Source organism: Cupressus sempervirens, chromosome 4 (assembly GCF_028749045.1).
Source record: "Cupressus sempervirens isolate cs-2001-9-10 chromosome 4, ASM2874904v1, whole genome shotgun sequence".
Classification (NCBI taxonomy): Eukaryota; Viridiplantae; Streptophyta; class Pinopsida; order Cupressales; family Cupressaceae; genus Cupressus; species Cupressus sempervirens.
In genome coordinates, this window is record NC_143121.1 from 432,130,132 (window position 1) to 432,156,739 (window position 26,608).

At 34.5% G+C, this 26,608-nt stretch overlaps 1 pseudogene; it reads left to right on the forward strand.

Moving 5' to 3' along the window:
• Positions 1-16,943: 16,943 nt before the first annotated feature.
• LOC149561868 (DUF21 domain-containing protein At4g14240 pseudogene) lies at positions 16,944-24,288 on the forward strand (annotated as a pseudogene).
• The last annotated feature ends 2,320 nt before the right edge of the window (positions 24,289-26,608 follow it).

Consider the following 26,608-nt stretch of genomic DNA (forward strand, 5'->3'; position numbering starts at 1 on the left):
ATTCTTCCTTCAAACTATTATGTATTGAGTTGTGATAAAAAAAAAGTCCTCCATTGTTGTTTTGTGAAATGTGTTGTAAAGAAGGATCATCATTTATATTTATATTATTGTGAAAATATCCTTGTGAAAGGAATGAAGAAATTGGGATGTGGATATTGTAGTTGCATTGGAAGAATTCATTATTTCTTTTTGGAATTTAGTTTGCTTTGGAATAGAGAAGTTGTCCATCGTCATAGTCATATATGAAAGAAAAGAGAGAGCTTCATGTAAAGAAATGATTATGATTATTTTGCACCATAGATGGAAAATACATTCAATTGTTTGCTCATATAAAGGAGCCCTATATTGTAATTAATTGAATAAGCAATTTCATTCAGAGTTTCATTATAAGGACTACACTAGTAGATGTTATAATGATCTTGTCCAAATGTGAGCTCAAAAATTTATGAATTGTATCAAAGAACAAGTATGAACAAGTACTTGAGTTTTCAGATTTAGTTACCTATGTTTTCAAGTGGCTTCAATATAACAATTGAATATAATAGTTAAGTTACCCCTAAACCCATATTCATATCATATTAAATGGACTATAAGGTATAATGCATTAAAAATCTTAGTGAAATTTTGTTATAGATGGACTTTAGCCCTCTGGAAATTGTATGGGAAAGGAAATAATTCCCCTCCCAATTACAAACAATATTTTAATCCTAAGAATATTCCTTAGAACCTTTCCATAGTTTTCCCATAACATCAATTCTCTAAACCAAGGTAAATAAGAAATAAAAGCTATTTTAATAACGCCCATGGTGGTACATGACGTGACAAGAGGAAGGGACCATAAAATAAACAAATAATATCAAAGTCCCCTACCATCGGTCATAGAAAGTGCTCACACCTTTAAAACAATCTTACAATATAAAAATAAGCCCACTCTCCCCATTTGAAATTCCTATGCAATTGGCTTCTTGGGATCACATGATGGGGTGGGACTACCATCATCCTCAAGTCATAGAGGAAATTGTGTGGTAGTGATGGAGAAGGGGCACCCACATAGAAAGGTATGTGGAAGGTGGGCAATAGACCCCACCATCGCAAAGGCTCATCCCAAAATGTGCCTTCCTATTCCTTAAGCTCTTGGCTCAAGGGTTGTACAACCAACTCACTACCACCTTCATGATGGGAGAAGTAAAGTCTTGGGTCATGTGACGCATGAGGAGGGAGAGCCATGAGTTAGTAGGGGTCAGTCGCATGATATGGGGTTAGGTATTAGGGATTAATGGGTGGTCAGTTAGTGTATAGGATAAAAGTCAAACTATAGGTAATATTAGAAGTATGCATGCTGCTAGAGTATGGATTGGTTATGAGTGTTTGGTTATATTGGTAGGATAAGTGGAATTTTTTATTATTTATTTAGGATAAGATGAGTGTTTTATTTATTAAGGTTTTATGTTAGGAAAACATTTAAGAAAGGAGTTACTATTGGGTAAAGGAAAAAGGGATTAATATGAAGTGTGGTTAGAAAGCTTTAGGGATGTGATTAGGAGTAGGTAACGTGTTTAGTATTATTCATTGTTAGTGGAAAGTGTAGATGGTACTTAAGATTTTTTTTTTAGGTTATTAGTTAGTGGTTAGTAAATGTTTAGTTAGTTAAGAATTTAGAATATGTTATATATCTATGTATATATTATATGTTATAATTGAATTCCTTTATGATTTTTAATGTACTTAATTTATTATTGAAATTTATTATATTACAATTAATACATATCATGATCCAAAATCAATTCACTCAAAGATATAAAACTAATGTAACGATGATATAATATGTATTGTAGGATATATTTGCTTAGATGTTAATAAGGGTTTATACATATCTATCTTGTCATTCATTACAATATTTTTAATGTGTTCCTTATTTAGAACTTAACATCTTTAAATGTGGTAAATCCTATGAGGGAACCAAACCATATAGGAATCAATTTGGTTCCCCTTATTTCTTGTATATCCATCCAGTATTGTCATTGTGTTTTAGGACCACTTTAATTCATCTATTTGAAAGTAAGATTTTATTGCCAATAGGTCATCTATTAATTCACACATATGAATTGAATTGCATCAATTAGGAACTTGCATGGAATGTTACAATGATCTCAACTTCTTTTTAAATATCACATACTACTATACATACCTTAAAAGAATGATCACTATGGCCCACCTAAGAAAATGAAAGTTATGCCAACATAATTTAGACCTAAGAATGTTTTTTCATGATAAGGGAGGAGTACCCTTGCAGTAATGTTATTATCAAAATAGGATCTCATCAAGATATTGTTGCTAATCATACTAGTGCTAGTAGCGGTGCGCCAGTTAAGGCACTCATTAGGTTGAGCCTTGAAGTAATGTTAATCTTTATATTGAACCATTAAGATATCACCTTCGATTTGGATAATGATATCAAGTGTGTTGAGCGAGACTTGATATAATAACCTAGTTTGAACATGAGTAAGTTACCTTATTGGTCTACTAATCCATAAAATCTAACCACAACTTGTCTTGTGTGAATGTAACCTAATTACCTTTCAAAAAAAAATAGTGGTTTTTTTACACTATAAATGGGCATGACATTTTGGTATCAGAGCCTAGAACCTAGGCTCTGATACCAAAAAAAAATAGTGGTGTTTTTGCACTATAAATTTTGAGCATGACATTCTGGTATCAAAGCCTAGGTTTTGCAACACTGGGCATTAATGGATCCATGAACAAATGTACTTGATTCAAGTGTTACCTTAAGAAAATTAGAACTTCCATGAGCTTGTCTTTCAAGCTAGTAACCTTAATGAGCAAGTCGAGTGAAAATCTAATGCCCTTAGGTAAGAGACTCAAGGCTAAGTGATCTTAAATGATTAATTGATAGTAAAGGACCTTGTAATAATGACACAAAGATATAATAATGCGGTAAATAATAATATGCTATTGCAAAGGAGAGGATGCTCTCCTAAGAGAATCAAGCCATAATAGCTATTATCTTCTTGAAATGAGAAGTAAGTCGTAGGCCTTAAATGGGTAATATTACTTAGTCATAACACTAAATTTTGAAACTTCTAAAGGTTGAAGTACAAAGCAAGATAAGTATTAATGTAGAGTGTGTAAAAGGACTATAACCCTTAAATAACATGAGAATGAGGAAACCTTCTTAACACCCCATGATATCCATAAGATCTAAGTGGACCATAATCATATCACACATAAAGAAATTTTTGGGACATACCAAGATTTGAAAGGATCCAGTGGATTTATGAATTATAAAGATAGATTATACTTAAGTCAAATCCATGAATTTTCAAGAACCTAGGTTGATACAATGCTCTTAATCAAAATCAATAAAAATAACAAATAGAAGAAAACCATAGTGTTGTGAATAACTACCCTACTATGAAGTTGTAGTGAACAATGATCAAATATTATACAGTAATGGAATGTTTTATGTTTCAACTATCATGACAGTGACTCTATATATTTTTTCGATAATGAAAGCCATACATGAGGATAGGGAGTAGGAGATCTCCCTTACAATGTGATATTTCAAAGATACTATCTCTATAATACACCTATATGTAATACCTTGTTAGGATTTGACAAACTCGGAACAATATACGAATAAATAGTTAAATGTAGAAACAAAAGAAGAAAACCATAAGAACAATCTAGATCTCATTATACATCATAGTTTCACACAATCCCCAACCCTAAGCTATCTTATATAATATACTCTTGCTTTAGGGTTACAATATGCCCATCTAAATAAGGCGTGATAAAATAGGAGCGAAAATTTTTTCTCCCCCGAAGAATTATAAAGTATGTACAGTACTTCTCTGATCAGTCACCACAAACTAGCATACCTATCATAAATTCTTAGTGCAAACCTATTCCTCAAAGAATTCATCATTACACCTTGAATGGTGCTTGTTAGGAAAGTGTGCTAGATTAATATAGAGGCACCTCATGGGTTCTTCTAGTCAAGACCCTTTAGTATGATATTCTAAGGTGTGTGACACAATCCTTAATCCCTTTTGTATAGCCAAAGGGCCATTTGTATAATTGGTGTAGAATCTTTGCCTCCAGACAACTTTAAGTAGTTCTTGATAATAATAGGTAGAAAGATAAGAACCCATAGTCAATTGAAGAATGAGCTCCTAGACTCAAGAACCCCATCAACAATAATAGTTGGATCACATTCCTACCTATTGCGGGAAATGACTGAAAAATACAAGAGAGTTTTCTTCGCATACCATTGATTTTAATGTAGTTATGAGGCAACTTTCCTTTTCTTCCCATTAGGAAACCTTGGTAGGACTGCATCATTCTTAGAAATTTGATTTGATGTGAATCTATTTGTAGATTAGCAAGATTGTTGGAAGATTGGTTTGATGATGATATGTTACATTCATGACTGAGTTTGTCATTGATGTCAACATAGCATGTTTGATGTCTTCTATGGTATCTAACAGAAGAATAGCAAAAAGATTAAGTCAGTACGGATGACTAGTTGAGCATAATAACCACCAGAGGTTATGAGAGATACTTCTAAGTATTTGGTACATGCAGTTAATGGTGGAAGTAGAAAATACAAGTCTTGAAGAAGTTATGTAAGTTTTGGTGATATCTATTCTGAGATAGAGTTTATAGAGGCATGTTCTGCTAAACTAGTTATATCTCTTAGCATAGTTGATATCTTGATGATCAAGGTTGAGGACATGAAGAAGACATCTTGGTGATGACATGGCTAAGATCACTCATCATAATATTGAGTGTATGGAAAGTTATTCAAGTTGCAAGGTGGAAGATTTATGTTATCATTAAGTGTAACATGTTCTTAATGAGGTCCCATAATAATTAATTGAGAAGGACTAATAACCGACTTAGGAATTGTTTTATGGACTTGGTATAAAGGAAGGATATTTTCCTTTATCATTATATGGATATATGTGACTTGGAAATGTTCAGAAAGCAACAAAGTAGTACAGAATGCAAAGTTGAGCAAAACAATATAGAAGTGAAGGAAACTTCATTACCGATGTTTTTCTGAGTGATTTGAGGTTTGGTATTTGGATCCAAGGTTCATGACCTAGTCTACAAGGTGATTGGTCTAGTTGACAAGATAGAGAAAATTACAAAGGAAAGAAGAAGATACCAGTAAATTACTTGTTTGAGTAGTGAGCTCTTCTTGTAGTTGAAATTGCATGTTTTGGGCAATGGGCTCTTCTTGCATCCATTATACCACAATTCCTAACAGGGTTGGAATCTCCTAACAGGGATTCATTGTACTAAATTTTGTAAGAGACTCCTAACAAGGTCTATCCTTTAACAAGTAATATTTATATTAGTACATCATCTTGTGGGCATCATTCCCATTGGGGTTTTCCCTCTAATTGAGGGTTTTCCTAGTCAATATATCTGGTGTAATTGTCTATGTGCATCTTTGTATGGTTTCAATTTACTTTGATTGAATGGTTAATTTTGTTTAATTAAAATAAGTATTGGATAACTAATTCATCCCCCCCCCCCCCATCCCCCCAGTTATCTTGGTAGACTATTGTTTCTAACAATTTTTATCATAGCCTCAAGTCCTTGAACAAAAAGTTTAATAGCTTTGGGAGATCCATGGCAAACATGTTCAAGAAAGATAGTCTGAAGTTTGATGGAACAAACTATGATAGTTGAAAGTCAAATATGAAGACACGTTTTTTGTGTATGGGTCCGATATATTGGATCTTGACAAAATCAGCAAAGACAATCATTGAAGAAAAAGATTTGGAAAATTGCACCGAGATAGAAATAGATCTTTTCATGTGTGACATGAGAGCTAGAGAAGCACTATTGACTGCAATTCCTGAAATTGAGCACAATAAGGTAAAATCACTTCCTACTTCACATTTGATTTGGAAAACTTTGGAAAATAGTTTTGAAGGTGATGCACATTCTAAGAAGTTGAGGCTACAAAGTTGTATTTGTGCATTTCAAGATGCTAAGATGATGGAAGATGAATTTGTAAGAACATATATAGGTAGGATATCAGAAATTATTGTAGGTATTAAGGCTTAAGGAGGAAACAAAGAAGATGATGAGGTTATATGGAAGATATTGAAAACTCTAACACCTCCATTGTTGATATCATGTACCAAAGATTTCACAAAGGAGTCATTGCTTGGAAGACTTGAAGCAGTTGAGAATGAACTTAGATAGTTTGGAGAACTAACCAAAATAGAAATAGTGTTCAGTGCCTTAAACATTCAACCTAACCTATCAAGGAGCACAAGTGTTGGAGGAGATTTTGCTAGTAGCAGTAGATCTAAAGAAGAAAGAAAGGTTGATGAAGCAGTAGCCCTTCTAGTAAGAAGAGAAAAGGGAGGTAAGAAAATATTTAGGTGTTGGACTTGCAATGAATATGCTCATTATGCATCTAAGTGTCCAAAAAGGGAGAAAAAGTATAAGGGAAGTCATAAGCCTACAAAAGATAGAGATTGTTTGTATGCAAATGAAGATAATGATTCTGATGATCAAGCATTAAGTGCTAGTGATGATGAAATTGGATTTGTGGCAACTAAAGAGGAAATTCTATAGAAGATAGCTTTGGTATCACATGTTGAGAAGAAATCTAATTGGATAATTGATAGTGGTTGTTCACATCATATGACTAGTGATATGAACAAGTTTGTTGATTTCAAAAGTCAAGATGGAGGAATTGTTAGAGTGGGAAACAATGCAACATGCCTAGTAAAAGGTATTGGATCTATAAATCTTGATGGTAAAACTAATAATAAGGATGTATAATTTTTTGATGGCTTAAAACAAAATCTTTTGAGTGTTGGACAATTAGTAGACAAAGGTTATCAGTTGTAGTTCACAAAAAAGACATGCATGATCAGAGATAAAGATAGAAAGGTAATTGGAATAGGAACTAGATCTAGAGGTAATGTATTTTAGTTGAATCCTACTAAAATGACATGTTTGGTTGCAAAGGTAGATGACAGTTGGTTATGGCATAAGAGATTCTATCATATAAATTTTGATAGTATTGTGAGGACTAGCAAAATTTTTGTTGTTAGAGATTTCCTGAAGATTGTAAAGCCTACTAACACAATTTGCAAAGAGTGTATTTTTGTAAAGCATAACAAAACCTCTTTTCCTAGCAAGAAGTTTACCACTATAGTGAAGTTGGAGATTGTACACACAAATCTCAACAGTCCTACAAAGACAAGAGGATTCTATGGTAAAAGGTATTTTATGATTCTTGTTGATGATTTTTCTAGAATAATGTGAGTTGCATTTCTTAAAGAGAAATATGAGGCATTTGATAAGTTTAAGACATTCAAGAATAGAGTTGAGAATGAATCTGGTGTAAAGATTAAATGTTTAAGATCAGATAGAGGAGGAGAATTTACTTCAAATGAGTTTAACATGTTTTGTGAGGAAAATGGAATTAAAAGATAGCTATCAACTCCAAGAACCCCTGAATAGAATGGTGTTGCAAAAAGAAGAAACAAGTTTGTAACAGAAGCAACTAGAACTATGTTAGTAGAAAATAATAAATCCAAGACATTTTGGAGAGAAGCAATAAATACAACAGTCTGCACTATGAACAAAGTTCAAATCAAGAAAGATACAAACAAGACACCTTATGAATTTTGGTTTGGTCACTCACCTACAGTTAAGTATTTTAGAATATTTGGAAGTAAGTGTTACATTAAGAGAGATGATGATATTGGTAAGTTTGATGCTAGAAGTGATGAAGGTATGTTTCTTGGTTATTCATTGAAAAACAAAGCTTATAGATGTTACAATCAGAGAACTAAGACTATTATGGAAAGTACTAATGTAAGAATTGATGAAAAGTTCAAAGTACAAAAGAGAATAATTTATTACAATTTAGATGATGATTTTGTTACTAAGCCAAGGAATGATGAGGTATTTCTTAAGACTAACATTGATTTGTAGAATGAAGGACAGAAAAGGTAGGAACAAAGCTTAGAACCTTCAGTAGAGCCAAAAGTTGAGTTAATAACTCCTACTTCAGGAAAGAACATGGTAAAGAATCACCCATCAAAATAGATCATTAGAAATAGAGACAAAGGTGTGATGACAAGAAGCAAAGTGAAAGAAGAACTATGCGTGATATCTCAAGTTGAATCGAAGAATGCAGATGAAGCATGCAAAGATGATTACTAGAAACAAGCCATGAAAGAAGAATTGGATCATATGGTAAAGAATGAGACATGAAAATTGGTTCCCAGACCAACAGATAAAAATGTGATAGGAACCAAATGGGTATTCAAGAACAAGATGAATGAGCAAGGAGAAGTTGTAAGAAACAAAGTGAGATTAGTATGTAAAGATTATTTATAGCAAGAAGGAATAGATTATGAGGAGACTTATGCTCTAGCCGCTAGAATAGAAGTAGTAAGATTATCCTTAGCCTATGCAACATAGAGGAAATTCAAAGTATATCAGATGGATGTCAAGTCAACATTTCCAAATAGAGAACTTGAAGAAGAGGTATACATTGAGTAGCCTAAAGGATGTCCTTTGACCAATGACAAGGACATAGTATGCAGACTAAGGAAAGCATTCTATGGATTGAAGCAAGCACCCAAAACCTGGTATGCAAGGTTGGATAAGCATCTGATAAAGCTCAAATATAGCAAAGGTATGGCAGATAGCAATCTTTATTGGAAAGAAACTAATAATGGTTTGATGATCTTGGTAATATTTTTTGATGATATCATACTTGGAGGAAACGATGAAGAAAGTAAGAAGTTTTCTAAAGAAATGAAGAAAGAATTTGAGATGAGTATGATAGGAGAGATGAAATATTTCCTAAGATTAATAGATAGTACAGAATAAAGAAGGAATCTTTATTTATCAAACTAAGTAATTGAAGGATTTACTAAAAAGGTTTGGTTTTGAAACATGTTGGAATACCTATGGTAACTGGACACAAGTTATCTACAAAGGATGAGACACCTACTCTTGAGCAGAAGAAGTATAGATCTATGATTGGAGGTTTGCAATATCTGACTCACACAAGGTCAGATATAGCAAATGCAGTTGAAATTGTTGCAAGATCCAAGCTGCTCCCAGAGAAGCACATTATGTAGCAGTGAAAAGAATATTCAAATATCTGAAAGAAACTTTAGAATTTGGATTATGTTATGATAGATCTAATGATTTTACTCTAAGTGCTATATACTGAAGTAGATTGGGCAGGAAGTATGAATGACAGAAAGAGCACCAGTAGAGGAGATTTCTTTCTTGGAGGAAGATTAGTTTCTTCGTTAAGCAAGAAGCAAGATTGTACATCTCAAAGTACAACAAAAGTAGAGTATGTTGCAACGGAAAATAATTGCAATCAAGTAATCTGAATGAAGTAGATGCTGAAGGATATAAGGATAGAAATTAGTGAACCTGTTGTTATTCATTATTATAACACAAGCATGGTAAATATGTCTAAGAATCTAGTATTGCATTCAAAGACTAAGCACATTTCTATTAAGTATAATATGTTGAGAGAAAAGGTTGCAGAAAAGGAAATTAGATTGGAGTATGTGAGCACAAAAGAGAAGATTGCAGATATATTCACTAAGCCTCTTCCTAAATAGACTTTTCAGTATTTGTGAGGTATGCATGGGGTTATGCCCCTTCCTACATCAGAGTAAGAAGATGCAAGAGTGCATCAATCTAGGATAATAGGGCACCATTGTTCATCTGGACTAGATGTTGATGCTTCCTATATAGGGTAGTATCTATGATGGATAGAGTCACTCAGGACTCTTACCAATGTTGTTGATGTTGTTGAATAATGTCTTTTGACACTTGAGTTGAATAAGTACCAATTATTACAGAGTTTCATGCAGAGATGTTGGTTGTAGAAACCTTTGACATTGATGTCAATGGGGGAGAGTTTGGCATGAAAAACATCATACCATGGGAGAGTTTGGAATTATGCTATGGGGGAGAAGTATTGTAGGAAAACATTATACTAAGAAGATTTTTTAAATGTGGCATGAATTTGGAATTATAGTTTGGTATAGAGCACATTGAGGTATATCAATGGGGGAGTATGATTGATAAAGAAGATTTGAAGATTGTTTCTCTTTTGTTGGTATTCTTTGAACTAGATGGTTTTTCATCTATGTTGCCATCAATGCCAAAGGGGGAGATTGTTTAAAAATTGGAAATCTTGTTGGAAGATTGGTTTGATGATGATATTTTACATTCATGACTGAGTTTTTAATTGATGTCAACATAGCATGTTTGATGTCTTCTGTGGTATTTGATAGAAGAACAACAGAAAGATTAAGTTAGTATGAATGGCTAGTTGAGCATAATAACCACCCAAGGTTATGAGAGATACTTTTGAGTATTTGGTATATGTAGTTAATGTTGGAAGTAGAAAAGACAAGTCTAGAAGAAGTTATGTAAGTTTTGGTAATATCTGTTTTGAGATAGAGTTTACAGAGGCATGTTCTAGTAAACTAGTTATATCTCTTAGCAGAGTTGATATATTGATGATCAAGGTTGAGGACATGAAGAAGACATGTTGGCGATAATATGGCTAAGCTAGCTCATCATAATATTGAGTGTACGAAAAGTTATTCAAGTTGCAAGGTGGAAGATTTATGTTATCGCTAAGTGTAATGTGTTCTTAATGAGGTCCCATAATAATTAGTTGAGAAGGACTAGAATTAACTCAAAAATTGTTTTATGGACATGGTATAAAGGAAGGATATTTTCCTTTATCATTATACATATTTATGTGACTTGGAAATGTTCGAAAAGTTGCAGAGCATTACAAAATGCAAAGTTTAGTAGAACAATGCAGAAGTGAAGGAAACTTCATTTTTGAGTTTTTTCTGAGTGATCTAAGGTTTGGTATTTGGATCCAAGGTTTGTGACCTAGTCTACAAGCTCTGAAAATGTTGGTCCAGTTGACAGTACAGAGAAAAGTACAAAGGAAAGAAGAAGATACTAGTAAATTACTTGTTTGAGCAGTGAGCTCTTCTTGTAGTTGAAATTGCATGTTTGGGCACTGTGCTCTTCTTGAATAAATTATACCACAACTCCTAATGGGGTTGGAATCTCCTAATAGGGATTCAAAGTCTCCTAATAGGAATTCAAAGTCTCCTAATAGGGACTCATTGTACTAAATAGTGTAACAGACTCTTAACAGGGTCTATCCTCTAACAAGGAATATTTATATTAGTACATCATTCTGTGGGCATCATTCCCACCGGGATTTTCCCTCTAATCAAGGGTTTCCCTAGTTTACATATTTGGTGTAAATGTCTATGTGCATCTTTGTATGGTTGTTTTTTACTTTGATTCAATGGTTAAGTTTTTTTAATGAAAATAAGTATTGGATAACTGATTCACACCCCCCCCCCCTCCCAGTTATCTTGGTGGACTATTGTTTCTAACAAAATCATTGTTGTCCTCGATTTTTGGTATATTTTGAAAACTTTGTGGAGTATTTATTGCATTTATTTCTTGTTTATGATCTCATTTTTCCTTAGGGACATGATTAGTTTAATTAAGGATTTACCATTGTGGCCACACTTGTTTGTTTTTCTTGAATTGGCTATTTTTATCTTGGATTTAAGATATTTATGAGACATTTTCTTGTGAATAGTACTAATAAGTGTGTGTTGGAAATGATTGAAAAGATCATGAATGAAGAATGATGGAATTGATAAAGAATTTTTTCAATCATTGTTTTTTCATTGATGTCAAACTTGCTACTTGCAGGAATGACAATTGCTTAAGTGATCCAAATACTATCAATTGGTTGATTGACAAGGAGGAGGCAATCAATAAGATGTAACTAGAGCACCTAGAGAAAGGTTGAAGTTATGATGTTTTAATGAAGTATAAGGATCAGCTAAGCCATTGATGAAATAGTTTATTGATGACATACTCTAAGACACAGGGAATGAACACACTAAGACACATCAAATATGTAAGGTTTAACTAAGTCATTTGTAGAACTTGACTAAGTTCATTTGTGAGAGCTGAGAAAGCTAGTTAGAGCCGAGCAAATTCTTAGTTGAAGCCGAGAAAGTTCAATTTTAGTGTGTGACGAGAAATCCTTCAGGTGCTAAGTAACATAGAAGGTGCCAAGCAACATAGAAGGTGCCGAGCAATCTCCTACTTATCAATCCTTCAGGTGCCGAGTAACACAGGATTGTTCAAGTGCTGAGTAACATAGAATTGTTCAAGTGCCAAGTAACACAGGATTGTTCAAGTGCCGAGTACCTAAGGAAATTTCTTCAAGTACCAAGCATCAGTAAATGCAGTAGAAGTCGAGTAACCCAGTTAATGCCGAGCATTAGTAAACCAATGATGTTGATTTGTTGCATTATTTGTTAAGTCAAAAGATTTGCCAGATTAGTAACGATAAGTTTTTTACATTTAATTTTGTGAATTAGTTGGATGATAAGGATGATGAATAGATGTCATAGAATTTTATGTAAACCATGCAAACCAATTCAAGGCAAATACTGATGGACTTATCATGAAGTTTCTGGAAGAAAAAATTTGGAGGGAAAGCAATATCATTCTCCCAAAACAAATCAAATTGATGAGCGAGAAATGTAGAACAAAATTTTTTTATAAGGAGTTATAGGTCAAAGATCAAAGTCGAGGTCATGGTCATGTGAAGAAGCCAAGAGAAGGCTAGTGTGAAGTATCAAGAAGAGGACACAGTGAGGAGTAAGCACAGAGCATCAAGACTCTGAATTGATCAAGTGACCATAGAGTGCATTGGCATAACGAGTGGAAGAACTCAAGGAGATAGATCTTGAAGGGTGGACAAGCTGCCAGCACTGCAAGGAAGAAAACTCAAGCAAAGAAAAGAACTGAAGAGAGATCTAAAATCTGCAAGGTTAGAGTTGCAATCTTTATCAGGTCAAAACATTTCTAATACTTTATTACCATTGTATTAGACATTGAAATCCTACATTACTAACTTAGCTTAACAGCTAGGTGGATAAGCCTCAGGAAAAGGATAGGAGATCCCCAGGAGAAGGATAAGAGATCCTCAAGAGAAGGATAAGAGATCCTCAGGAGGAGGCTCAAAGATCCTTAGAGAGGGATAAAAGATCCTTTTGAAAAGGTGACTGTAAATCCCATGGACTTGGGTGAGCCTAACAGCTCTATGTAAATCCTTTAATAGGGTGGCATTCTAAGTTGAATGTTCTTAAGTCCTCTAATAGGGCACACTCCTAACAAGGTTTAGAAATCCTTTAATAGGGTCACATCTGACAGTGTGTAAAGCCTTTAACAGGGCAGGCCTTTAACAAGGAAAACCATCAGAAGTGGTTGAAATCAATTGCGCAGTTATTTTGTGGGTGTCATCCCCACCCCAGTTTTACCTTCTTATTCCTGGAGGGTTTTTGGGTCACCAAAATCCATTGTGTTATGTGGTGATGCATGTTTACTTTTCATGATTGTTTAATGTTTAATTGCATGCATGATAATTTCAATTATATGCCATTAAAGATTTGACAAAAAAAAATTGTATTAGAGATTATTGGACCTTGGATAACTGATTCACACCCCCCCCCCCCTCTCAGTTATTCTAAAAGAATTCTAACAATTGGTATCAGAGCCCATTGTTGATTTGTTTCAAGGTACTAGCAGCAAGAAAATCAAGATGTCCAAGAGAGAAGTTCCTAAGCTAAACAAAGACAACTTTGTTGCATGGCAAAGTCTAATGAAGTTGCACCTTGGATCAATAGGTGACTATGCATAGACCTCAATCATAGTTGATCATGTAGACCCTGTAGGACCGCTCATTGCAGAAGACATGAGCAAGAAGAAGGAGCACAATCAAGCGATGTTAGATATTGCTTCAACACTAAGCTATGCGGAGTATGATGACATCAAAGAATGTGATACTACACATCAAATGTGGAAAACATTATCAAACATCTATGGAGGAGATGATAATGTCAAGAGAGCCAAAAGAGAGAGTCTAAGAGGAAAGTTTGATGACATGAAAATGGAAGAAGGAGAGAATGTTGCTCAATATGGTGCAAGGATGAAAGAAGTGGTAATTGCCATAAGAAGCCTAGGAGGACAGTTATCAAAAGAAATAATATGTAGCAAATACTTGAGAACTTTTCTTCCTATCTATGCTATAAGAGTATTAGCCATCCAAGAGCTAAGGTGTGTGCCAAGCAACACATTGTCATTTGAAGGAATGATTGGAAGACTCGCTGCCTTTGAGCTATCCAACTTTGACAACTACAAGCTAGAAAACTTTGAATCTGCATTCAAAGCCAAGATGACAATAAAAGACAACGAGGAGGTGCAAACAAAGAAAAAGAGTGGAAAAAGAAAGTATGTATCTAGTGACAGCAGCACTGATGAAGATGATGTAGACCAATTGGAGGCATTACTAGCAAGAAGATTTCACAGAGGAAGAGGCAAATTCAAAGGTAAACTGCTAATCATTTGTTTCAATTGTAATGAAGTTGGTCACATTGCAGCCAGATGCACACAAAAGAAAAATTACAAGGATGGAGGCAATCTCAAGAACAAGAAAGAAGACAACAACAACTACAGAGGTAAAGGCAAAAGATGCTACATTGTTGAAGAAGACTTTGATGAGAATGATGATGAAGTAGTCTACATGGCTATGAAAGATGAATCAGATGAAGATGAAGCAATTGTCCTAGTAACCTGCATAAACAAGAATAACAAATGGATCATAGCCAACAGATGCTCTCATCTCATGACTGGAGATAAAAGTAAGTTCATTTCCTTTACTTGATATTAAAGAAATAGTGTTAGATTTGGTAACAATGCACCATGTCAGATCAAAGGGAAAGGTAGTATCAAGCTTACTGAAAATATATCATGTGATAATGCATACTATGTTGAAGGCCTGAATTATAACTTGTTAAGTGTCTCACAGCTAGGCAACATAGGATGTAAGGTTGAATTTGAAAATGGAGTTGCCAAGATCTATGATTCTAAAGGAAGTCTAATAGGAAAAGGTGACCAAACTAGGAGTAATTTATTCTACCTAGACATGGAAGATGCTTCTTGTCTGATTGTTCAAACTGATGATGTATGGTTATGGCACAAGATGCTATATCATGTAAATTTTGACAATCTGATAAGCATCAGTAAAATGAAGAAAGTCAAAGGTCTGCCAAAGTTGAAGAAGCCTAATAACACCATGTGCAAATAATGCCAACTAGAGAAGATGACTAAGTCAACCTACAAAAGAAAGGCTTATACTTCTAATGAAGTATTAGAGCTAGTTCATACTAACTTGTGTGGTCCTATTGAAGTGCAAAGCTACAAAGGTGATAGATACATAATGCTATTTGTGGATGACTATTCAAGGATGATGACATTCATGTTCCTGAAACAAAAATCAGATGCATTCCAAATTTTCAAATGGTACTTGGCTAGATTTGAGAAAGAGACTGGGAAGAGCCTAAAATGTCTCAGATTTGATAGAGGAGGTGAATTCACATCAAAATAATTTGAAAAATTTTGCAAAGAAAGAGGAATCAAAAGGCAGACATCAGCACCCAACACTCCACCTCAGAATGGTATAGCAGAAAGAAGGAATAGAACAGCTATTGACTATGCTAGGACCTTAATGATGGAGAAAAATGTTGCACTCGAGTACTAGAGAGAAGCTGTAAGTACTGCAATCTATGCACTCAACAGAGTTCAAGTCAAGAAAGGTACAAATGCAACACCTTTTGAATTATGGTATGGGCATTCTCCTAATGTAAAACATTTCAAAATATTTGGATGCAAATGCTACATATATAAAGAGTCTAGAAATGGAAAGTTTGATGCAAAGAGTGAGGAAGGCACATTTCTTGGTTATTCTACTAGAAGAAAAGCTTATAAGTGCTTGAATATTAATACTAACAAAGTAGTAAAAAGCACAAATGTGAAATTTGATGAGCTTGCAGAAGTTCAAAATGTTGAGAACACCAAGAAAGTAGAAGAATACAAGACCTTTGTATACTTTTATGAAGGTATACCTAGTAATGGTGAAGTTGCAACTCAGAATGACAATCAGCAACAAAATCCAGTATCTACCGAGTCACAGACAATGAATGTCGAGCAACAGACACATTCAGAAGCTGAGCTATAGAATACAGAGAATGTTCACTTAGATTATGAGAACTATCAGAATGAAGGAAATGAAGACATATCTAATGAAAATGAAGATTCAAATTCTGAAAGAGACAACATGTAAACAAGGAAAGAACCAGTATTGGCGAAGTATGTAAGAAGACATCATCCTGAAGATCAAATTATTGGGAACAAAGAGGCAGGACCAATGACAAGGAATAGACTCAGAAGTGAGACATGTTTGCTCAGCAAAATGGAACCAAAAATAATAAGTGAAGCCACAAAAGATGATGACTGGTACAATGCTATGAAAAAAGAAATAGAACAAATTGAAAAGAATAAGACATGGACCTTAGTCTCAAGACCAGCTGACAAGAATGTGATTGGAACCAAGTGGGTGTTTAGAAACAAGTTAGATGAGAATGGTGAAATCACAAAGAACAAGGCAAGGCTAGTTTGTAAAGGGTATGCACAAGAAGAAGGACTAGACTATGGAGAAACTTTTGCTCCAGTTGCCAGAATGGAAGGAGTAAGGACCTTACTGGCATAGGCAACCTTCAAAGGATTTAAAGTCTATCAAATGGATGTTAAGTCCACATTTTTGAATGGTATACTTGAAGAGGAAGTCTACATAGAGAAACTAGAAGGATTTGTTGATGAAAATAACAAAAATAAGGTATGCAAATTGCACAAGGCTCTATATGGATTAAAGCAAGCCCCTAGAGCTTGGTATGAGAGACTTCACAAGTATCTAGTGCAAATAAGATTTGAAAGAACTGATGATAACAACAACATGTACATCAAATCAGAAGAAGGTAAGGATATCCTTGTATCTGAAATCTTTGTGGATGACATAATTTTTGGAGGAAAGGAAGTGCTTTGCAAATTTTTTGCTGACAAAATGAAACATGAGTGAGATGTGTATGTTTGGAGAAATCAAGTTCTTTGTTGGATTGCAAGTACATCAACTAAAACATGGTATATTCATGACACAATCAAAGTACATTAAAGAGATACTCAAGATGTTTGGATTGGAAGACTCCAAACCTGTCAGCACACCAATGGCAATAGGACATAATCTATCCAAAAATGATGAATCAGCTGAAGTCAATCAAACAATGTATAGATCCATGATTGGAAAACTATAATATGTTGTACATAGCAGACCAGACATAGCATTAGCAGTTGGAATAGTGGCTAGATTCTCTGCTAATCCTAGAGAAAATCATCTCATGGTAGTAAAAAGGATAATGAGGTATCTCAAAGGAACTGATGATTTTGGCCTATACTACAAAAAGAATGAGAAGTTTGAGTTCAATGCATACACAAATGTAGATTGGGGAGGCAACATTGATGACAAGAAAAGCACAAGTGGAGGAGCATTATTCTTAGGTAAAAGGCTAGTTACTTGGACTAGCAAGAAATAAACATGCACATCTCAGTCCACTACAGAAGCAGAATATGTGGCAGCAACAGTCAATTGCACAAACATTGTGTGGCTCAAACATCTATTGAAAGGAATGAAAGAAGAGGTAACCAAACCTGTGATACTGTATTGTGATAATAAAAGTGCTATAAACATATCCAAGAATCCAGTAATGCATGCAAAAACCAAGCATATTGCAATCAAGTATCACTATGTCAGAGAATTAGTGGAAGAAAAACAAGTGAAGATGGAGTACATTCACACAAAGGAACAAATTGCAGATATATTCACCAAACCATTGCCCAAGGATACTTATGAATATCTTAGAGGCAAGTTAGGGTTATTGCCCCTAACTCAAGCAGTCTAAAGCAACAAAGAAGTTGCCCTTTATCAATAGGAGTAGATCATTGAAATATTAGAAGAATGATGCAGAGGATGACAACAAGAGCAGAAACTCCAAATCAGTCACAAGCATGGTGACAGAGGGAGAAAACATGAGATGTAAAGCTTATATTTAACATGTTGAAGATGCTACATCTTTGGCATTTATGTCAAAGAGGGAGATTTATGAGAAACTAATCAATGAAAGATATGGAGATGTCTGAGAATGTATGAAAGGAGAAATGAAAGAGAGAGATTCAGAAGAGATAAGTAACTGATCAGCAAGTAGCTATGAAGGAAGGATCGAGAATACAGAGTAAGGATGCAGCAGTCAAGAGGGAGAAGTAGAGCAAAGGATTTAGTTTGTATCAGCAAAAGAGGGAGACATGATACAAGAAGGAAGATATGTAACGACAATAAGTTTTCTATTTGGTATATAATTTTGGTGGTAACTAAGTTGATCAGCTCAATCAATTGATCAGTTTGGTTTGCCATCAATGCCAATGAGGGAGATTGTTGGAAATGATTGAAAAGATCATGAATGAAGAATGATGGAATTGATAAAGAATGTTTTCAATCATTTTTTTGTCATTGATGTCAAACTTGCTACTTGCAGGAATGACAATTGCTTAAGTGATCCAAATACTACCAATTGGTTGATTGACAAAGAGGAGGCAATCAATAAGATGTAACTAGAGAACCTAGAGAAAGGTTGAAGTTATGATGTTGTAATGAAGTATAAGGATCAGCTAAGCCATTGATGAAATAGTTTATTGATGACATACTCTAAGACACAGGGAATGGACACACTAAGACACATCAAAGATGTAAGGTTTAATTAAGTCATTTGTAGAACTTGACTAAGTTCATTTGTGAGAGCCGAGCAAGCTAGTTAGAGCCGAGAAAATTCTTAGTTGAAGCTGAGCAAGTTCAACTTCAGTGTGTGCCAAGCAATCCTTTGGGTGCCAAGTAACATAGAAGGTGTCAAGCAACATAAAAGGTGTCGAGCAATCTCCTACTTATCAATCCTTCAGGTGTCGAGTAACACAAGATTGTTCAAGTGTCGAGTAACATAGGATAGTTCAAGTGTTGAGTAACATAAGATTGTTCAAGTGCCGAGTAACTCAGGAAATTTCTTCAGGTGCTGAGCATCAGTAAATGCAGTAGAAGCTGAGTAACCTAGTTAATGTCAAGCATCAAATAACCAATGATGTCGAGTTACTGCATTATTTGCTAAGTCAAAAGATTCGCCAGATCAGTAACGATAAGTTTGTTACAGTGAATTTTGTGAATTAGTTGGATGATAAGGATGATGAGTAGATGTCATAGAATTTTATGTAAACCATGCAAACCAATTCAAGGCAAATACTGATGGACTTATCATGAAGTTTCTGGAAGAAACAATTTGGAGGGAAAACAATATTGTTCTCCTAGAGCAAATCAAATTGATGAGCAGGAAGATTTGAGCGGGAAATGTAGAACAAAACTTCTTTATAATGAGTTATAGGTTAGAGATCAAAGCCGAGGTCATGGTCGTGTCAAGAAGCCAAGAGAAGGCTAGTGTGAAGTGTCAAGAAGAGGACACAGTGAGGAGTAAGCACAGAGCATCAAGACTCTGAGTTGATCAAACGACCATAGAGTGCATTGGCCTAACGAGTGGAAGAACTCAAGGAGACAGATCTTGAAGGGTGGACAAGTTGTTAGCATTGCAAGGAAGAAAAGCCGAGCAAAGAAAAGAACCGAAGAAAGATCTAAAATCTGCAAGGTTAGAGTTGCAATCTTTATCAAGTCAAAACCTTTCTAATACTTTCTTACCATTGTATTAGACATTGACATCCTACATTGCTAAGTTAGCTTAACAGCTAGGTGGATAAGCCTCAGGAAAAGGATAGAAGATCCCCAGGAGAAGGATAAGAGATCCTAAGGAGAAGGATAAGAGATCCTTAGGAGGAGGATAAGAGATCCTTAGAGATGTTATGTTCTATCTCTTGTGAATTATAGACTATTACTATACACCTTATAATAGAATGATGGTGAGAAGGCTTTAGAATCTAAGTATTCCTTGATTAACAATGAACCTGGAATCTTATTAAGACCAATGCATATTTTTAGTTGTTGTGCTAACTATCATGTTCAAAATTACATTAGGTTGATAAGCTAAGACCCTACGAAATAAAGTCTTGAGGTGTCACAACTTAGAAACTATGTTAATGGGTTTGTGATATTTTATGACCTATTAAAATAATTGAATTAAATGGTTATTATGGAAAGATGAATCAACACCCACCCTTATGATATTACTAATAGTCATAGATGAAAATTGTTATCAAGATTAGATAAGGGTCTACATGGTGGAACTCAATATGGCGTAATGTAATAAGTTAATTATGGTGCAAGTAGTATTAGGTGGATATATTGATATTCATGAGGACAAATTTTATGGCCCAATAAAATGTAACAGATTTATTCTATGCTTGATTTTGAAAACTACATGACTATGCAACCATCCTGATTTACCTGACATAAGTGATACACCCTATTATGTGTCTTATCTCATAATGATAATGGGACATTGTTAGTAATCAAACTACATTAAATTAAAATGATTCTAGTCATGATGTTTACATTTTAATGATTTTGACCTAAGATATGTATTCATAACTAAATTGTATATTGGTCGACTTAATAGTATAGATTCAACATTTCATCACCATAATAGAAAATGGAATATAATGTGATTCAAAATATTAAATTGATCATGATAGGGAAATATTAATGTCGATATGCAGATTATGATATTTTAATGTTTTTAAGGCTTTATATGAAAATGATTAGAAAATAAAAATTGATTATGATTAATATGGAATTGTCATGCACCTATATAGATGCATTTTATATGATTTTTCATTGGGCTATTGATGTTCGATTTTCGTCTATAGGAAATTGAACCATTGAATTTATTTGGGCGAAACAAGGTCCAAACTTATTAGACATAGTTTATCCAAAGCGAATCTTTGGAAGATTCAAAAGCCTCGTTGTGATGTGTTTATTTGGTAAATGTAAGCTTGCATGTGTGTGGTAAATCTAATCTCATAAATACATTAGGGACATGTCATGGTGATGTATATTGTATTTTAAATGTGTCCCTTGACACTTGTAATTGTTTGTGTGCTAATGACATGTCACCTAGGGTTTTGGTCATGGTTACACTTAACCTTAAATTAATTACCTTTCATAAGATTAAGCAAACCCAATTGGAGAAAGGATAGGATGGGTCACCATCAATGGAAATTCGAATCCAAACTTGACTAAGATTTTTAAGGGTCATTAAGTGGTCCCAAAGTGCCATTTTTGTGAAAATAAGGTACCCATATGTTAGCATAACATGTTAGCAGCTTGAATTTGACCATTTTATTGCTTACCTAGCCTAGGGGACCCCCTCACTAATACATTCTTCCACCAATTCGAAAATTGAGTTGTCCCATTAGTTCCTCCCCATTTTTCCATTTAGTCAAAAGTGGCATATTTGGTAGGGACAAAGGTGTAAGAGGTAGTGGCTAGCTATTTTTTCCAAAAAGAGACAGTTGGAGAGTCTTTTAGAGGAGGAGTGACAAAATTGTAGGGTGCTCACCCACTCTCTAAGTTTAGAGACAATTAGGGTTTGAAAGGAGGGAGGACTAAGGGAAGGGAGCTCTGCAACAAATTTCATTCTTGCCTTTAGCTTGGACCAAGGTTGGTGCCCGTGCCATAACTCTCATTGCATTTTCTCAAGGATATTGTTATTGCTCATTTTGTGTTAAAATCCATGTGTTGTGTTTGTGTTGAGATCTTTGGTATGTGCCATTGTTTTGTGATGGATTTCTCTTGAAAATTTTCTTTGTTTTTTAGTGTTGAATGTATATGGGTGTGAAGGCTTCACTTACCCTTGGGAGGGAAGAGATGCCTTAGGTGAAGGGGTTAGTTGAGCTCAACATTGAAGTTGAGAGATTTTCCTCTTGTAGAGGGTTTTGTTGTTCACTGAGTATGGGCTCCATTGAAGCCATATGCCTTGTTTGATATGGGAGGTATAAGTGTATGTTGATAGCCATGAAGAAGACTTTGTATTTTGGGAGGTATAAGTGTATTGATGATAAGGAGGATGTATTTGATAGTTGTTACTAAAATTCTACACGTTCTAGAATTTTACCTTACATAGTAACATTGCATAAGAAAACATCATTCATTTTCTATTCATCTACATTTCATAATTTTGCAATCATATAGAAATCATGAGCAAAAGGAGATACAATGTTCATTGTATAAATCATCAACTGATATGTACAATTTTCAATTTTACAAAGTATGAAATGAATGGAAAAATGTTGGAAATGAGAATCTCACACAGGTCGAGAGTCTAACTACTGTCTTTCATACATATTGAGAACAAGAAAAATACAACATAGGAAGGTAGAGTTAGAGATAACCACTCATTGCCTTTTTAGCTTTTGACTGGTTAAGTGGTCTTTGATGCTGCTCCTAGTCCAGCCCTTAGTCTGGTAGATCCCGATCTTCATCTTCCTACACAAGATTAAATAGAGTTAGATCTCGAAAGATCCAAGCAATGACTGAGTACCTACAATTATGTACCTACACATGTAATATTTTTCTCATTCTGAATACATATCAAAAATAGAAAATGTAATATTAAATGAAAAAAGTTAATTCTGATATGAAACCTTTTGTTATAATTAGAAACAAGCATGCCAATCTCATAAGGAATAAGTACAAATCATGAAAGAATAGTTTTCAAGTGTCACGAGCCCATGCTCAAACCTCATAAAATATTCTTTTAAATATCATGGAATGAGATAATTCAGCACTTAGTCAGTTGCTCCAGAATATGATGAAGAGTTTGCATAACTTGCTACATGAAGGTGAAAAACAAAACTTTACTTATGAGTAAAAGAGGAGATCAAGCATTATCAATTGCCTGGTTTCAATGCAACATATGTAGCAACTATGAAAGATTTTAATGAAAATCTAAGCAAAAAAGGCTAAGGTGCTTCATAAAGAAAAATCTAGCTCAGTAAATTCTAATACTAGGAGATGTCAATTAGAGTTAGTTGCTACAAAGGAAGACTATAGGACATTGCAGTTGGGATTCATTACGAACCATAAGTTACGTCTTATATATGACTTTCACAGCTACATGCTACTATTTTTCCTATCGTCCAGAGACAACATCAACTTCTTGTCACTTTACTTCTTTGTAATGTTGTAGCCATGAAGGTTCTACCAATATATTTGGATAAGATGTTCCACCCTATTGTTGCATTAATTCTCTTTGTTACCTTTGTCCTCACATTTGGCAAGGTTTTCCCACAAGAAATATGCTCATGGAGGGCACAATTAAAAGCTCTTGTTTCAATTCATGGGCAAGAGGCTGGCAAAGACAGAGAGTTTACACATGACAAGACAACAATAATAAGTGGGGCACTTGATCTAATTGAGAAGACTGCCTAGGAGGCCATGACACCAATTGAATCAACTTTTCCTCTGGATGTCAATTCTAAGCTAGATTGGGATGCAATGGGGAAGATCTTGGCTCAAGGTCACAGTCGGGTTCCTGTGTACTCTGGAGACCCTAAGAATATAATAGGACTTCTTTTGGTTAAAGAGTCTCCTAACAGTATGTGTTGAAACAAAAACTCTTGTCTATGTTGTGTCACTAAGGAGAATACCCAGGATTCTAGTAGATATGCCACTTTATGATATCTTAAATGAATTTAAGAAAGGAAGCAGTCACATAGCTGCTGTTGTCAAGACTAGAAAACATAAGCCCCAACTTTATGTTGTTGACAAGTCTCAAGAAAATCTAAAAAGAGAACAATAGACTCAAACTTGAATAAGCCACAACATTTGCTAGGCCATGATGCCTTGAGCACTGGAGAGAGAAAGATTCCAAATGACATTGAAGAAGGAGAGGTCATAGGTATTATCACACTTGAAGATTTTTTTGAAGAGCTTCTGCAAGAAGAAATTGCGGATGAGACAAATGAATATATTGATGTTCACAAAAGAATCCAGGTTTTAGTAGTAGCATCTTCAGTGGCATGCTATCCTTCTATTTGTCATCTTACAAACCGACAATGGAAGCAAGAGGACAAAGGCATCAAAGCCATTCAACTAATGTATCTCAGGGGAAGTTGACTAAGGAAGACACAAACAAATGCTCACAGTTTTTACTGGAGAAGACAAAAATTCGAGCTTCATTTCTAGCTCTAGCAGACTTGACAATGGTGGCCAGCATTGATGCCCAAAAAATAGCAAACCCTTAATGTCTAAATAGCAAGATTCATGAGTAAACTTTTGAGCTAAATAAGTTTTGAAAGGAAAAAAAAACATTTGAGTTTTTATGGCAATTTCCAGAATTTAGTTTTAACTAAAAACCCTTATGTAAAAAAATGTTGAAAGATGGAATGTATATTTCATATATGCATACAATTTCTCTTTCTAGAGAAGACAAAGTTTGAAGCTTCAACAGATTCAACAATAGCAGCAAAAGAGGAATCATTAAACCTTCCCTTCGCTACAGAGGAAATAACAAAATATCAAAGCTCCAAGCTCCAATAGTTTTCCATGGTGGCTTCATCTTCAAACTTCCAGAAAATCCTTCCTAATGGCGGCAAGAAAACCAGTAAATCTTTCATAATAACCACAAAGAACCTTGTAGACTCTTGTATTTCCTCTTCATCGATAGTTCTTCACATTGAAAATGCGAAATGAGTGATGTTTATTGTTGCGAAACCTTATTATGCCCTTTTTCACATTTCATATTTTTTTGAAGTTCGCAGGCATTATATGGGATTGTAATTCCTTTTTAAAGTATTTGTTTTATTGTGAAGAAGGGTCGGGGGGGGAGGGGGGGGGGGGGTTTCAACTTTATTCAATACCTTAAGTTTTATGCAAGGTCTTTGTTTTGTTATTTTCTTTTTGCATAGGTATATCATTGTAAAGAAAATATATTTAAATGATAAATTATAAGTCATTTAATATATTTTCTATTTTAAATGCAAAAAGAGGGTAATTGAATTAATTCCATATTTCATGGTCTTAATTGAAAGAGTTGGCTTGAAAACATTAGGAGTCCTTATAGGAGGGAATATTGAGTTTGGGGGTCGAATTTGTTTTTACCCTGGCAGTTTCAAGGTATTTATGATCAGTTGGAGTGTTTTGGGGTAATTTCTAATGAGTCATGAGGGTAGTTATGGGTTAGTAAAGTCTTATGAGTAATGAAACTTCATTTTTAGAAGTTTCTAAGTCCTCATTTCTAGGCTTTATTTCTCCATTCGACCCAAGTGTCGGATTGGTATTTAGTGAAGTTTGTAACTCATTTTGGGGAGAGTTATGATGATGCAGAGAAGTTTATGTGACTACTTTATATGTCCTTAACTTTATTTGTAGAGTTTGTGATTCAGTTTTGAAAGCTTAATACAGGTGACAACATTTGTGTTTATGCTATTTTGTGTCAATTGTTAAACTTTCTTTCTTTCTGCAATTCTGTGTGTAGTATCAGAATGATTTGATAAATCAATTAATGGATTGTTCTTGTTCCTTATTCTTTTGTCTCATCCCAACACCTAGTTGTAGAGAAGTAATTCTATTTGTAGGTTGTAATCTGTGTTTTTAAAGATGAAATTGGTAAGAGAGAGGCATCTGTATTCCTCCTTTTGCTAATTCATTCCTCAAACCTTATTGTAAATTATTTATGCAAGTCTTTACAGAAAGAAGTGTTTTGTTTGTACTTCAATAGCTGAATAATCCTTCTCTATTAGTTGTGTTTAAACTTTCATAGCTCTTTTGGTGTATCACCCATTTGTTAGTATAACTGTAGGTTTTAGGTTTATTTCCAGTAATCTCTCTCCTTTTTCCCTACAAGTTTAAATTAAGTTGATGGAGATTTCACTAAATCTTTTATAGGTGTCGACCTAAAACCCGAAGATCTCACTTCATTTGCATGTCCCACATAGTGAAGTGATTCCCATGTTAGGTCAAAATTACTGAACTTTTTTAGTTCAGTACTGGGTGCAAATTCTGATACTTAATAGATTTGGCATGCCCGGTGGGACACAAAGGTCATAGTTCTCATAGTTCTTACTAGTTTGATATGTATCCAATAGGTTGCAGACCTTTGAGAGGTCATTATTTTGCATATCTGGCAACTTAGAGATCATATCTACTAGTTTTAAGTAGATTCAATGCTTAAAATGGATTACCATCCTCCATTTCATGAAATTCTTCCTCCATTCTTTGAATTTCAGTCATCTCAAAATAGTTGTATTGTTGGTTTCATGCCAAAATTCGAAGGAAAACATTCTTCTCATGCTTACCACCCACCCACCCCTGCTAAAGGATCATGGAAGCATCAATGTGGATACTAGTAGCCTCATGAAGAGATGCATTACTTGGAAGAGCAATGTGAAGTTATGCAGCAACAAGAGGTTGGTTTTCAAGCTCATAACCAACAACAAGAGATGTTGGCTATTCAGAAGCAATACCATGAAGAGATGGAAGAGCAAAGAAAATACTATGAAGGGCTATTGGAGACACATAAAAGGCATATGCAAACACAAGAAAAGGAGAAATTTGATGCCAAAT